General features: G+C 55.8%; 1 pseudogene; it reads right to left on the reverse strand.

Moving 5' to 3' along the window:
- Nucleotides 1-1,083: 1,083 nt before the first annotated feature.
- LOC119092092 (twitchin-like) lies at nt 1,084-13,497 on the reverse strand (annotated as a pseudogene).
- Between the last annotated feature and the right edge of the window lie 259 nt (nt 13,498-13,756).

Consider the following 13,756-nt stretch of genomic DNA (forward strand, 5'->3'; position numbering starts at 1 on the left):
CCTTTGAGCCTGAATATGATCTTGAAGGCAGACTTCGAGAGTCAAAACTTTTTGATGAACGCTACTTCGTGCGCCGTAAATATTCTGATCCTTAAAGATAAAAATTCGGGCTGTAACTTCTCGGCGACACAGATTTCGCCATGCGTTGATCTTGAATTTGACCCTGGTGACGTATGTAAAATAGACGTCACCTTTGATGTTCCCGCGCCATCATTGACCACTTGGCGCATTTTCAGTGAGATCGGAACACTCGTCGTTAAGTAAAGGCTGTCCACATCGCCAACTTCACGGACAAACTTCAAGCTACACCCCATTCCATCCCAGATGGAATCTGCGTGTACGTCTCTGCTCTTCGCGACACCGCTCCTCGCACTCAGAATGTCGTATGATTTTCATAGTCTCTCTTACATACAGAAAACTGTCTTCGTACTAGATGCCAAACCACGCCCCACTCTTGCGCGCGCTGTAACATACATCGGTAACGGACGGGCCTGAGCTTCGGTCGTGGATCGTCACAACACTTCAATCCCTTGCGTGCAAATTCATGGTGATCCGTGCAGCCGTCTGTGCTGTAGTCTGGGCGAAGGATATGTGCAAACAGATCGACAGACGGACGCAAATAAATGCTCTTAATTTAGCTGTTTAAATTTGCTAAGATGCTAATACCTTATTTGATGTCGTATAAAGACAAAATATGCAAATGCCAGCTCCCTTGCCTCGTGTAGACACCACAAGACCTCAAATCATTCTCGGGAAATAACACTTGCTTTTAAAAACATTTTCCTGTGTCTTTATGTCCTCTCGCATATGTGAGACCCGGAGGCAGTTAACCAGCCAGCCCGCAACAGAATGTCGCTTGACACCCAGCCGAGAAAGCCGCCACATCAAAAGACATTATATTGTCCAGTCTCCAAATGCCGACACGTCTCTCCACCATTCATCGTTCAGCCCACGCACTGCACGGTCGCGCGCGCTCCTTCCGGTCGTCAGTCACCAGGCGCGCCGCTGCATCGGAAGGACGGGAGACAGTCAGAGACAGCGGCGGCGTGGGCCCCGGCCGGCCCCCGCCGCCGCCGCCCCCGGGGTGCAGTCCAGCGGGCGGCGGCGGCGGCCGCCGGACCTTCTCTCACGGCTATCTAAACTCGACTAGAACAATCCCGCAGCTGTTTTCACACGCGCCGTGTGGCCGTCGCTAGTTGTGAGACTGGACTCCAACGCAAACCGTCCGGCCGGGGCCGCGCACGCAGGATTATTGCGCGTTATATACACTCGGCGCGGTCGTTCGCACGCTCGCAGGCTTGGGCTGCCGCCGACGCCGCTGGGGGCGCAGCTCGCCCTGCACTTGCCAAGTCGGGGGTCGTTCGGTAGAGGGGACAGTCTGAAATGGGACGGCGCCGGTCAGGTGACGCGCGGCGACGGAGCCGACAGCCGTCCTGCTATTCGCTGTTTGTAGATCGACAGTATCACCACACCTTGTTTAACCAATGCGCTCTGTCTACTCCTGCTCTAAGAAGTGAAAGACGGCTGCATGTAACGGCCACGAAGCAAGGCTAGAGATGTTTCAATGCCTGTGCGCTAGACTGTGCCGCAAGCCCAGATGGCGTGCGGTGCAGCATGACTCACACGATGTTCTTTTTATCCCTGCATGCGCCCGAGCCACCAATCCCGGACATGTCAGCGTGGGACGCTGTTTCCTGGTGACCAGGCTTCCGAAGTGCCACGAGTGTGGGCTATTTACAGAGAGCAGCAGCCGCAGGCATCCCAGAGATCAATGACACACCCTTTAGCATCCTCGCGGGCACAGAAGTGCCGGGTGGCCCACACGCGCATCCCAGAACCGCCACCCACCTGGTACGCGGCGTTAATTTTGTTTGGCGGTGACGTTGAGGGAGAAGTTGGCCACCGTCTCGTCGCCGCCTGCCGCCTGCGCCTTCACCGAGTACTGGCCGACGTCGTTGGCGGCACAGGCGGTCACATCCAGCTGGTGGCTGGTCCCCTCCCCGCCCAGTTTCAGCCGGCTGTTGGTGTCGTCCAGGGGCTTGCCGTCCTTGCACCACGTCACTGCGGCGGCACAGGGGCGGCAGTCAGCGGCCGCCGCGGACGACGGCGGCGGACAAGGGGACACTCCTGGCCCGCAGAGAAGCAGGGGAACACTCTTGGCGCAGAGAGATGTCTGAGACCGTCCTCGTCCTCACCGCGTCCTCACGGTGTCGTCCTGATCACCGATGTCCCGGGGTCTGGGCGGGCCACTGTTCACCGTGGCACATCTTCACAGGTCATACTCACAGTTCACATATTTAGAACTGGCGAACTAAGGACTGTCGTTGGAAACAAGGATTAGCACATGACATGCTGGAATTCTCGGTTGAGTTTTGGGATGGGTTTCCCGGGAACATTAGGTAATGGGATGAAACACAGTGGCATGCATGTCGAACTACGTCTAAGCCACATTCCTTCCTTAACTTTGTCCCAATGTCTACAAATCATTAGCCAGGACCACAAAAGCCTCCAAATGTGACCGCAGACTTAGCTGTAAGGTGCACGCAGGAGGCAGAGGCTTATCACAGGCGAGGCACAATCAATGAGCCAATCCAAGCTCACCATCGTGACGAATTCAGGTTCGGAGGTCTCAAGGGTGATGGCCAAAGATACCACACGTTTAGTAGCGACCCGCGAACGGTCAGATTTAATTTGGTTGCATGTGCAAGTATGTATCCTACCTTTGGTGGCCGGCTTCTCTAACGTGAAGGCGAAGTGGGCCGCCTGCCCTTCGGCCACCGTCGCCGAAACGGGGAATGTCTTGAAGGCAGGCTGCTTCATCTCCTCGTTCGGCACTGGAGAGCAGACAGGGGCTGCGTTCGTCATAGGGCACCTCAAAACAATGTTCATGCCACGTACACAATATTTGAATACGTAAATACATCTCAAAAGTAATAACGATAAACAAAAACAGAAAGTAATCGTTGAAATCATCAATGCAATGCGTCTGATGCAGCCGAAGCTGCACGCAACAAAGCGACACGACGGGTGCAGAATAACTTTTGTTCCTACAAACAACGATACACGAGGTCACGGGAGGATCCTGATTCCGCGGGACAGATTCTGTGAGCAGCCAATTTCACAACAATAGGCCTCCAGGAAGACAAGACGTAATTTTTCACAGTCGTAGGGCCTTTGGTCCCGTCGTCCACTGCTTCCGCGTGATCCATCCTTTGAGCAGCACACTCTCCGGTTCATCCAGAAAGATACTTAACTTATAGCCGAATGCAATCAAATAGGCCGTTCAACCTTTCGAGAACTGGTTTGTCATTTACGGCATGACTGACAGTCAATAAGCGGACGGGAGCCGCTTCCTGCTGACGCCAGTGCCCGCCCGCCCGCTCCGCCCTGCCAGCCTTACCGAGGACGACCAAGGTGCAGGAGGAGAAGCTCTCTCCGGCGTCGTTGAAGGCCTCGCACGTGTAGGCGCCCGAGTCCTCGGGGAAGATCTCGGCGATCTTCAGGCGATACATATCGCCTACGCTGTCGTACTCGAAGTCCTTGGACGGCTTGATCTCCTTGTCGTTGTGAAGCCACACCACCTCAAACTTGGACGTTCCTGAGAATAGTGGGACTGGTCAGCTTTGCCACTAGCAGTCTTCGATCTGTGAGTTACCGATGGTGCAAACCATAGTCACTGACTTGATGACACCACTGGTATTTGCCTTTCCATACGCATATACGAGTGTCGTATTGAACTTTTCGTGCTAAGTATAGGTAAGACGGACTGGGCCATATAGTGAGTGGCAGAAAATCACGTGATTTACGCAGAGTGGGAACAAAGTGCAAACGACGGACACGGTGCCTCAGTACATAGTTTGACATCCGGTAGGATGACCAAAATCCTGACACCAATGAAACACGAGAACGTGGTTGACCGATCTACTGAGTGGTGTTCTGAAAGGTGGACGTCTTCACGCCGGCCGGTGACCCAGTCTCAGCCGGCAGACGCGCGGCGGCAGACGCCGAAGCCCACAGCTGGTCAGCGCCCGGCGGCAGACGCCGGAGCCCCCGCCCGGGCGCGAGAGCGGCCGACACTGACCCGTCAATCGGCAGGACAGAGTGACGGCCTCTCCGTCCTTCACCACCATCGACCGCAGGTGCTCCAGCACGCGGGGCGGCTCCTCCTCGCCGCCGGCGCTCTTCAGCGGCACGCTCTCCTTGGCTGCGGACAAGATCGGTACTTGTGGCACGCTCTTACGTAAAATGGCAAGGCATAGCATGAACGGGGTTGACTATCTATTTAAAGATAGCGAGGCAGCCGACGCAAATTACTGAGTACCGTGCTGCTTTCAGGCGCTGCCTGTGTCCAACATTTGGACGCGCGATTCCTTGGAAAAGCACGTCAAGCACTCCTACATAGCCGAATACTGTGTTGAGAAAGAAGGCACAAGCATGCCAAATGCTTATCGATAGGACCACGTAGAAACCAAACTTCTATCCCACTTTACGTAATAGCGACACGGATGTGCTTTCTCACCTTTCACGGGCGCCGGAGCAGCTGAAAATAAAATAAAAACAGTCATCACGATCACAATGCTTGACAGCATTCAAGGCACAGTAGATTCCCGGTATCACAGAAGCAAATGAGTATCTACACATAAATGTTACACACTCGGGTCTAGCTGTTTCGAATCTTAAACAACTATAAAGTAGCAAATCTCAAAGCCATTCCAGAACATGCCGTGAGCGGTCATTTGTCACAAAAGTCCAGTATAGCGTTCATAACCGTTTCAGAGTGTCGCTACTTCGGACTAAAGCCCTCAAGTGGGGCACTGAGAAGGAGGCCAACAAACAGGTTAAGGTGATATGAAGGCACATTCATTACAGTTGTACAGGAATCTGCGTGCGTAGTTGGTGAAAGTACCTGACGCCCTTCTAAAGGATGTCGTCTATCCACAAAAACCGAAAAGCAGTAACAAAGTGGCCAGCCCGGCAGGCTAAATGTGCCATTTCCCTAAGAGCTAAGAGTGCAAGCACAATTAGCCCCTCATCGCTTAAGTTCATTGCAACAAACGGCGCCAGCGGCTGAGCTGGGTGGGCCACGGGCGTGCCGCGCTGCCCAGTGCCACCCGCGGATCGGCGTCCGACGCATTACTCACGGGTGACGGTCACTTGACAGGTGGTGGTGACCTCGCCCATCGAGTTGTAGGCGCGGCACTCGTAGGCGCCCTCGTCCTCGGGGAACACCTCGGCGATGGCGAGCGACGCCACGCCCTGCCGGTACTTGAGGTCGACAGCGGCCGATGAGCTGAGCAGCTCGCCGTTCTTGCTCCAGGCGATCTTGGGGTCGGGGTCGCCGTGCACCTGGCAGTGCAGCGCCAGCGACGCGCCGTCGCGCACCGCCAGCGTCGCCGGCATCTTGTCGTCGAAGACGGGCGCGTGCATGAGCGAGTCGTCGGGCGGAATCTCCAGCTCCTTGGTGGCCGAGCGGGAGCGGGTGGAGCTGCCCGACAGCGTCTTGCCGTATGGCTTCAGCACACGTTTCTCGGTTGGCTCGGCCTTCGGCGCCGGCGCCGAGTCCAGACTGGACTTGGTGAACTCCGACTCGAAGCCAGATCGCCGACCGGAGTCGAACCCTGAGCGCAGGCCCGTTTCGTAGCCGGACCGCAGTCCGGAGTCGTAGCCGGACCGCAGTCCGGAGTCGAAGCCGGTCCTCGTCAGGCCGGTGTCGAAGCCGGACCTCGTCAGGCCGGTGTCGAAGCTGGACTTGAAGCGGCTGCCGCTAGATGCCATGTTGGACGACTGCGGAAGATCACAGGGCACATCACAGAACTAAAACGATGAAACAGCATTCGAAGCCAGATCACGGTCATGACTGCCGAAGTTTCGAAATATCGCGTAGCTTGCGGGCCATGTAATGAGGCACAAAACAATGAAACAAATAATCATCAAGAAATAACGAATTAAAGGCATGCATAACATTGGCTTGTTGATGCGCTTACGTAGGCGGACTTTAAAACGGCTGGTACGAGCAACCCCAAACTTCTGATCATTTGCATTGCGCTGTTCAGTACATACCCAAAAGGCCCAAAAGCCATGGTAGCATGTCGCGCGTATGCCGAAGACTACATCCGACATTTGTAAGCCGCTGCTCGGATCAGGGAACCGCATTCGTGGTCGGTGACGTCATGATTCCGTTTTATCCCATTTCTACATCCAAGACCAGAGTGGAGGAACGTGAAAAGGCCCCAGCTAGGTCAAAGGAGGTGAGACTGTCCCAGAACAAGTGAATGCGCGCGGCATAGCCGGACTGAGTTCAAAGTTCTTACAGCTGAGGTAGCGATTTGCAATGTCTCGGATCGGATCGGATCTCTTCATGAATGCACCTTCGAATATTGAGTGCCGACAAAGTGATAACTTATTACCACTGAAACGTCGCATAAGCTATACCTCTCGGTATGTTTAAAGTCTTCAGCTCAACATACAAAATTTGGGCTCATAATGCGGAAAGATCAAGAGCTGGAGGCCTTTCTTACTGATGTTAAGTATAAGCCACGTTTACAGGGGGCACGCACCCATGTTGACCTGGCTTAGCCCTTAGTATTCCTCGACTATCAGTTCGCGAAGGGCTGACTCCAGAACGGAACTAACGCGGGGCCAGCCTCAAGTCGAACACAAGTCTGCATGAAGTCCTTACTGTCATGCTGCTCGACTGATACGAAGAGCTCTGGTGTGACGACGAATGCGAGGACTTGAACTCCGACTTAAACTCGGACTTGTATCCGGTGGCGTCGGACTTGTACGCCGAAGAGAACTTGTGCGACGAGATGCCGTTGGTGGTCGGGTGCGAGGACGCCGCGCTCGACAGGTAGCGTCGATCTGGCGGGGCACGGGGTCGAGGCAGGTCAGGTCAGGTCCGCTCAGATCAGGTCAGATCAGGTCAGGTCATGTCGGACCAGGCCAAATCAGGCCTCAAGTACATAGCTGTGAGCGAGGGCGGCACGCTTGTCATGTGGCCCTGGCCTGGTCTGTTATGATAACGGAGTCAGGTTAGGCCAGGTCAGGTCGGGTCAGGTCAGGTCAGACCGATGGCGGTCTCGTGCAATGGCGGCAGGCTCTTCAGGTGCCCCTGGTCTGGTCTGATCGGAGAGCAGGCTGAGGTAAGGTCAGACCGGTGGCGGCCGCGTGTGATGGCGGCCGACTCTGCAGGCGCCCCTGGCCTGGTCTGGTCGGGGAGCGGGATCAGGTCCAGTGATCGCAGGAGCCCATGTCTGGGCTGACCCAAGACTGCAACGCAGGTAAGTACAGCCAACAGCGTAGATGCGAGAATGCTCGTGATGCAAGCACATGGTATTCGAAGGCATGCCAGCAATGCAATAGCTTAATCACAACGGTTGCACGAGCTCGCTTCATGTGTAAGTTTGTTTACACCTAAGCCATGAATCTGCAACCCTCAAGGCAGCTAGAAAGTGTGCCTAGGAGATGGCACCCGAAGAGATGCAGCACTCACCCTGTTGTATGGTCCGAAGTTGTAGCTGTTACGTGAAACGGTTAGTCACACAGGTACAGACCGCAAACATGAGAACGAAGATCTGCACACGCAGAGGCTCACTGGGTCGCTAACCGAGCTACTTAAAAACTAGTGACAGCCAGATATAAAAACGCCCGTCGTGGCACAGGCTCAAGATCGGCCAAAAGTTGGCGTGGGTTTCCACAAAAATTTGATGAAGACGACCTCATCTCCTACATGTTTATACTATCCAATGACCATGCATTAGATGACCATGAAAGACGTGCCCATAATAAATCAAACAAAAACGACATTGGATCGTGCCAAGGGCTTTGAGGGCGCATTCAGTAACAGAAAGGTCACGCAGAGCTGGTGACATTCCAACGCATCTAATGAAAGTGGAATATGTTAACTGGAATCTTTGGAACGTTGGTGACACACACGGCATGCACCAACATTCATGTGACAAATAACGCCAACTTCCTGATTAGGCGACTGAAGGCCACGGCCGCTAGCGTCACATGGACGGATGCTCCCTCTTAAAACTGTTATGTTGCATGGATTGTTTGCTGCTCCCATGTTTTACCTTCTTTGCTAAAACTACTGAAGATCTGCTTGCATTGCTCTTCTGAGCCGCCTGAGGAGTTCGATCACAAACTTTTGGTTAGTGCGGCCAAGAAGGAGCGACGCACAGATGCAAGCGTAGTAAGAGAAGCAAAATAACACCAGAGGCATGTAGAACAGCACACAAAAGCAACTACACTGCCAAAAGATGGCGTCAGATGGTCAACTAGAGCGAGTGATCAGCGTGTCAACACGCCGGCGAGGCCTATTTGTTGATGTTCACGCTGGCAAGTACGCGTTTAAGCCTATGTATACATGTGGCGTCAGCATTGTGGCTGATTGCACATTTCACTGTTTAGTGAGCTACACCACAGTCACTGCAAAGGAGCTGAAAACACGTTGTGTGTTGTATCTTGCTCTCGACTTACACTTCGGCACTGAAACACCGAACGAACGTTGGGCCTATCAACGATTCATGGCATGCATAAACAGAGCAATAGCTGGAAACGAGAGATAAAAGGAGCAAACTGTAAAAACGCCCACATTCACGGATCATATCTTTTCAGGAACAAGAGAAGAGTGCAATAAACAGCACATATTTCAAGGGATGGATACTTCCCTCAGACCAAATCAGAGACGTTCATTACATACAGTAAGTGCGCGGTACAGATACGCCGCACTAAGGCCGCACCAAGTTTGCCAATCACGATGCTCGAGCGACGACGGCAGGCACGTACCTTCAACGATGATGACGCAGGAGGTCTCCGCGGTGCCGAGCGCGTTGGTGGCCACGCAGCGGTACTTCCCAGAATCCTCCGGCTGACAGTTGCCAATCTCGAGCGTGACCACGCCGTCGGCGTTGGTGATGTTGTACTCGCCGCGACTCAGCTCCTGGTCGCCTCTGTACCACTTGACCTGTCGGCACACGGGCACGGGTCAGCTGGGGATGGGCGCGGCACGAGCAGCGCGTACGGAGACGGACCTGGCCTGGCCTGCGCTGTGCTCGCGGAGACGGAGCACTGGCCTGTGCTGGGCTTATGGAGATAGAGCACTGGCTTTTGCTATGCTCACAGAGACGAAGCACTGGCCTGTGCTGGGCTTAGGGAGACGGAGCACTGGCTTTTGCTGCGCCCACGGAGACGGAGCACTGGCCTGTGCTGTGCTCACAGAGACGAAGCACTGGCCTGTGCTGGGCTTAGGGAGACGGAGCACTGGCTTTGCTGCGCTCACGGAGACGAAGCACTGGCCTGTGCTGTGCTCACGGAGACGGAACACTGGCTTTTGCTGCGCTCACGGAGACGGAGCACTGGCCTGTGCTGCGCTCACAGAGACGAAGCACTGGCCTGTGCTGGGCTTAGGGAGACGGAGCACTGGCTTTTGCTGCGCTCACGGAGACGAAGCACAGGCCTGTGCTGTGCTCACGGAGACGGAGCACTGGCCTGTGCTGTGCTCACGGAGACGGAGCACTGGCTTTTGCTGCGCTCATGGAGACGGAGCACTGGCCTGTGCTGCGCTCACAGAGACGAAGCACTGGCCTGTGCTGGGCTTAGGGAGACGGAGCACTGGCTTTTGCTGCGCTCACGGAGACGAAGCACAGGCCTGTGCTGTGCTCACGGAGACGGAGCACTGGCCTGTGCTGTGCTCACGGAGACGGAGCACTGGCCTGTGCTGTGCTCACGGAGACGGAGCACTGGCCTGTGCTGTGCTCACAGAGACGGAGCACTGGCCTGTGCTGTGCTCACAGAGACGGAGCACTGGCCTGTGCTGTGCTCACGGAGACGGAGCACTGGCCTGTGCTGTGCTCACAGAGACGGAGCACTGGCCTGTGCTGTGCTCACGGAGACGGAGCACTGGCCTGTGCTGTGCTCACGGAGACGGAGCACTGGCCTGTGCTGTGCTCACAGAGACGGAGCACTGGCTTTTGCTGCGCTCACGGAGACGGATCACTGCACTAAGCGTCGGCCTGAAGTGTACGGTTGGTGGTGCGTGGTACCGACAGGGAATGCTGACGGGCGTAATCAGCCGGTCACTCACGTTCATCCAGACGTGGAATTTCGCCATAAAACCGTGGTAAGCCGACACTTGATAGTTTCACGGAAGGCATGAGACGAGGAAATCAGCATCACGGACGGACAACTGTTTTGGAATATCGTTCTGGCCCGGTGTGTCGGTATGCACACACTAACACACCAGACGAGGACGACGTTCTGGCCTGGTGTGTCGGTATGTACACACTAGCACACCAGACGAGGACGACGTTCTGGCCTGGTGTGTCGGTATGTACACACTAGCACACCAGACGAGGACGACGTTCTGGCCTGGCGTGTCGGTATGTACACACTAGCACACCAGACGAGGACGACGTTCTGGCCTGGTGTGTCGGTATGTACACACTAGCACACCAGACGAGGACGACGTTCTGGCCTGGCGTGTCGGTATGTACACACTAGCACACCAGACGAGGACGACGTTCTGGCCTGTTTGTCGGTATGTACACACTAGCACACCAGACGAGGACGACGTTCTGGCCTGGTGTGTTGGTGTGTACACACTAGCACACCAGACGAGGACGACGTTCTGGCCTGGTGTGTCGGTGTGTATACACTAGCACACCAGACGAGGACGATAGTCCGAACAATTATCCCGTCCGTGAAGCAAAAACGTTCTCCCAGCACGTCTCTGCGCGCAAAAGGGTCGCCGGAGATTGGATTCGCAGTGCATTGCCAAGAAAGGTTTCCCGATTCAACCCGATCACTTTGGACCACTTCAGCAGAATGCCAGCATTCCCTGGCACCGAGACGGCTCTGCGCCGCGCCCCTCCGCCGCCGGGCTGTCGTCATTCACTCACCGTGGGCGCCGGCTTGCCGGACAGGCAGCAGAGCAGCTTGCACGTCTGGCCCATCTGCATGACACGCGGACGCAGCTGGAAGCTGAAGAGCGGCGCGTGGTCGGCCTCCTTGTCCCAGGTGCGCTGGTAGCTGGGCACTGGCTGGCGGCGGCGCACCGGCTGCTGCGACTCCTGGCGGCGCGGCAGCTCGCGCGCCAGCGCCTGCACGTTCAGGAAGACAGGCTCCTCGCGGAAGCCGTAGTGACTCTCGGCGCGGATCATGTACTCGCCGCGGTCCGACAGCTTGACGCGGTTGATGACGAAACGTGTAGTCGTCGCCCTGGTAGCGGCGCATGTACTTGACCGACTGGCGCAGCTCCATGTTGTCGCGGTACCACGTGACCGTGGGCGGCGCCAGCGAAGATGACGCGGCAGGTGAACTTGACCGACTGGCCCTCGTAGGCGAACGCCGACATGGGACGGATGACGAAGCGCGGGGCCGCCTGCAGCCGGTCCACATTGACCTCGTGGATCTTGTAGCGGTCCATCTGCAGCTGGCGCAGGCTGGAGTAGTTGGCCAGCCGGCCCATCGGCAGCGGGTAGCCGCCCCAGCCCTCGTAGCGGGCGCGGATGCGGTCGCGCATGGGCGTGTAGCGCGAGCTGTCGATGGGCGCGTCCAGGCCAGTCAGGTCGCCCTTCAGCCACGGGTGCTCCAGGCACTCGTGCGCAGTCAGACGCTTGCTGAAATGCAGGGGGGTCAGAGGGGTCAGAAGCACAGCCAGTGGGGCGGTTCTCGCCATCCGTAGCGTAATGTCCGGTGGTGCAGAATGAACGTGACGCGATGCTCATGGTAGCGAAGGCGACAAAAGCAGCAAAGTCAACTAGCGGCATTATTCATGCTACAAAACCTCACACCGCATAGCTCAATAATCACGTATCTGAAATGCAGCCCAGTTGGCGGCCATTTTTTCAAAGGTGACCTGATGCGCATGGAGCGACTAACTCACTCCTTGGCCTTCAGCAGAAGCTTGCGGATGAAGTCCTTGCCCTCATCGGAGACGTTGGCGAACGCCTCGCGGTCGAAGTCCCAGTCGCAGGCCCTGACGTTCTTCAGGGTCTCGACGTCCGTCTCGCCGGCGAACGGCGAGAGGCCGGACAGGCTGTGCACGCGGGACCACCGTGAGGCGCACGACCGCGCGTGACACGCAAGCAGCGGCATCAGCGCTAGCGGTCATGGTGACGGAGTGCTTGTGAGGAATTGAGAGATGGCCCCTGACGTTTGTGCCTGCTTATTCAGCTGACCATGGTATTGCAGCTTACGCCAATGTTGGCTTAATGTAAGCTTTACACAGGAAAATATCCAGATGAACGGCACCTTTCATAAGGCACAACCTGCACAATAAAAGGTGCTGAAGCTTAGGTACTCATACAATACCAACTAGCCAAACAAACAAACAAGGCCCGTTTCCCAGCCTCCGTTTCCTCGGTGCGGCGCACGCAGCGCGCCGGCTACCGGGCTAGCTGGACGGCTGGCAGGACGGCGCCGGCGCCCTGCCGTACTCACAGGACGTATCCGAGCACGCCGACAGCCCACATGTCCGTGTAGAAGCCGACCGGCTCGCGCTCCACGATCTCGGGCGCAGCGAACTCGGCCGTGCCCGTCGAGATCTTGACCAGCTCGTTGGGGTTGAGCTTGGTGGCCAGGCCGAAGTCGATCAGCTTGACGTTGGTCGACTTGGACGTCTGGCACATGATGTTCTCCGGCTTGACGTCTGCGGGGAGGGTGTCTCGCTCAGTCGGGGCTGCGAGGGGCGCGGGTCCGCACTCGGGCGCCGGTGGAGAAAAGCGCTGGTGGAATGAGTGTCAATATATCACAGCCAATGAAGCTTGATTGATCGAGTTTAAGTCTAAATTCCATTTAACTGCATTATTTTGTATTTGTGACGTGCTTGCTGCCAAGCATGTTCGACTGTAGAGGTGATCGCGCATTTCAAAATGTTGGTAATAAGTCTATCTATGCCTTGCACGTGCTAATGCCATTCAATATTCAAAATACTTTGCGCATTCACATGCACATATATGCACATATATGCGCAATTCACTTGCATATATATATATATATATATATATATATATATATATATATATATATATATATATGCAATCATACATTTATTAAATCATACAATCATACATTTATTAAAATGCGCGTGTAAATGCCGAATACTGCAACTCCCAAGCCATCTCAACTAAATAGCATCGACACCTGTATCTCGCCATACTGACCCAGATGTAGAATATTCTTCTCGTGCATGTGCTTGACGGCCTCGCAGACCTGTCGCATGTAGTTGATGACCTCGGCCTCTGACATGGTGTAGCCGGGCGCGGTGATGCGCTCGAAAAGCTCGCCACCCGACAGGAACTCATAGATGAGCACCATCTCATCGTCGTCCTCAAAGGCGTCGTGCAGGTTGATCAGCTTCGGGTGGTGCAGCTGGTTCATGATATCGATCTCCTTCTTGATCAGCTCCTTCTCGATCGGGTGGCTGATGGGGATGAACTTGGCGGCGAAGATGTGGCCCGTGGCGCGCTCGCGGCAGCGGTGCACCACGCCGAACGCGCGCCCGTGCCGATCTCCTCCAGCACGTCGTAGTGGTCGTACACGCTGTCGTGCTTGATGTCCACCGGCTGCGGCACGTGCTTGGCGTGGATGTCGAACACGAACTGGTCATAGTTGTCCACCGGCTTGTCGGCGCGGCCGCGGATCCTCTTGCCGTTCTCGTCCACTGTGGACGGGCGAGGCGGGTTTAGCATCCGTTCTCATCCATTGTGGACGGGCGGGGGCGGGTTAGCGTCGGGCCATCCACTGTGGA

Source organism: Pollicipes pollicipes, unplaced genomic scaffold, assembly GCF_011947565.3.
Source record: "Pollicipes pollicipes isolate AB1234 unplaced genomic scaffold, Ppol_2.1 Scaffold_3447;HRSCAF=4054_pilon_pilon_pilon, whole genome shotgun sequence".
NCBI lineage: Eukaryota > Metazoa > Arthropoda > Thecostraca > Pollicipedomorpha > Pollicipedidae > Pollicipes > Pollicipes pollicipes.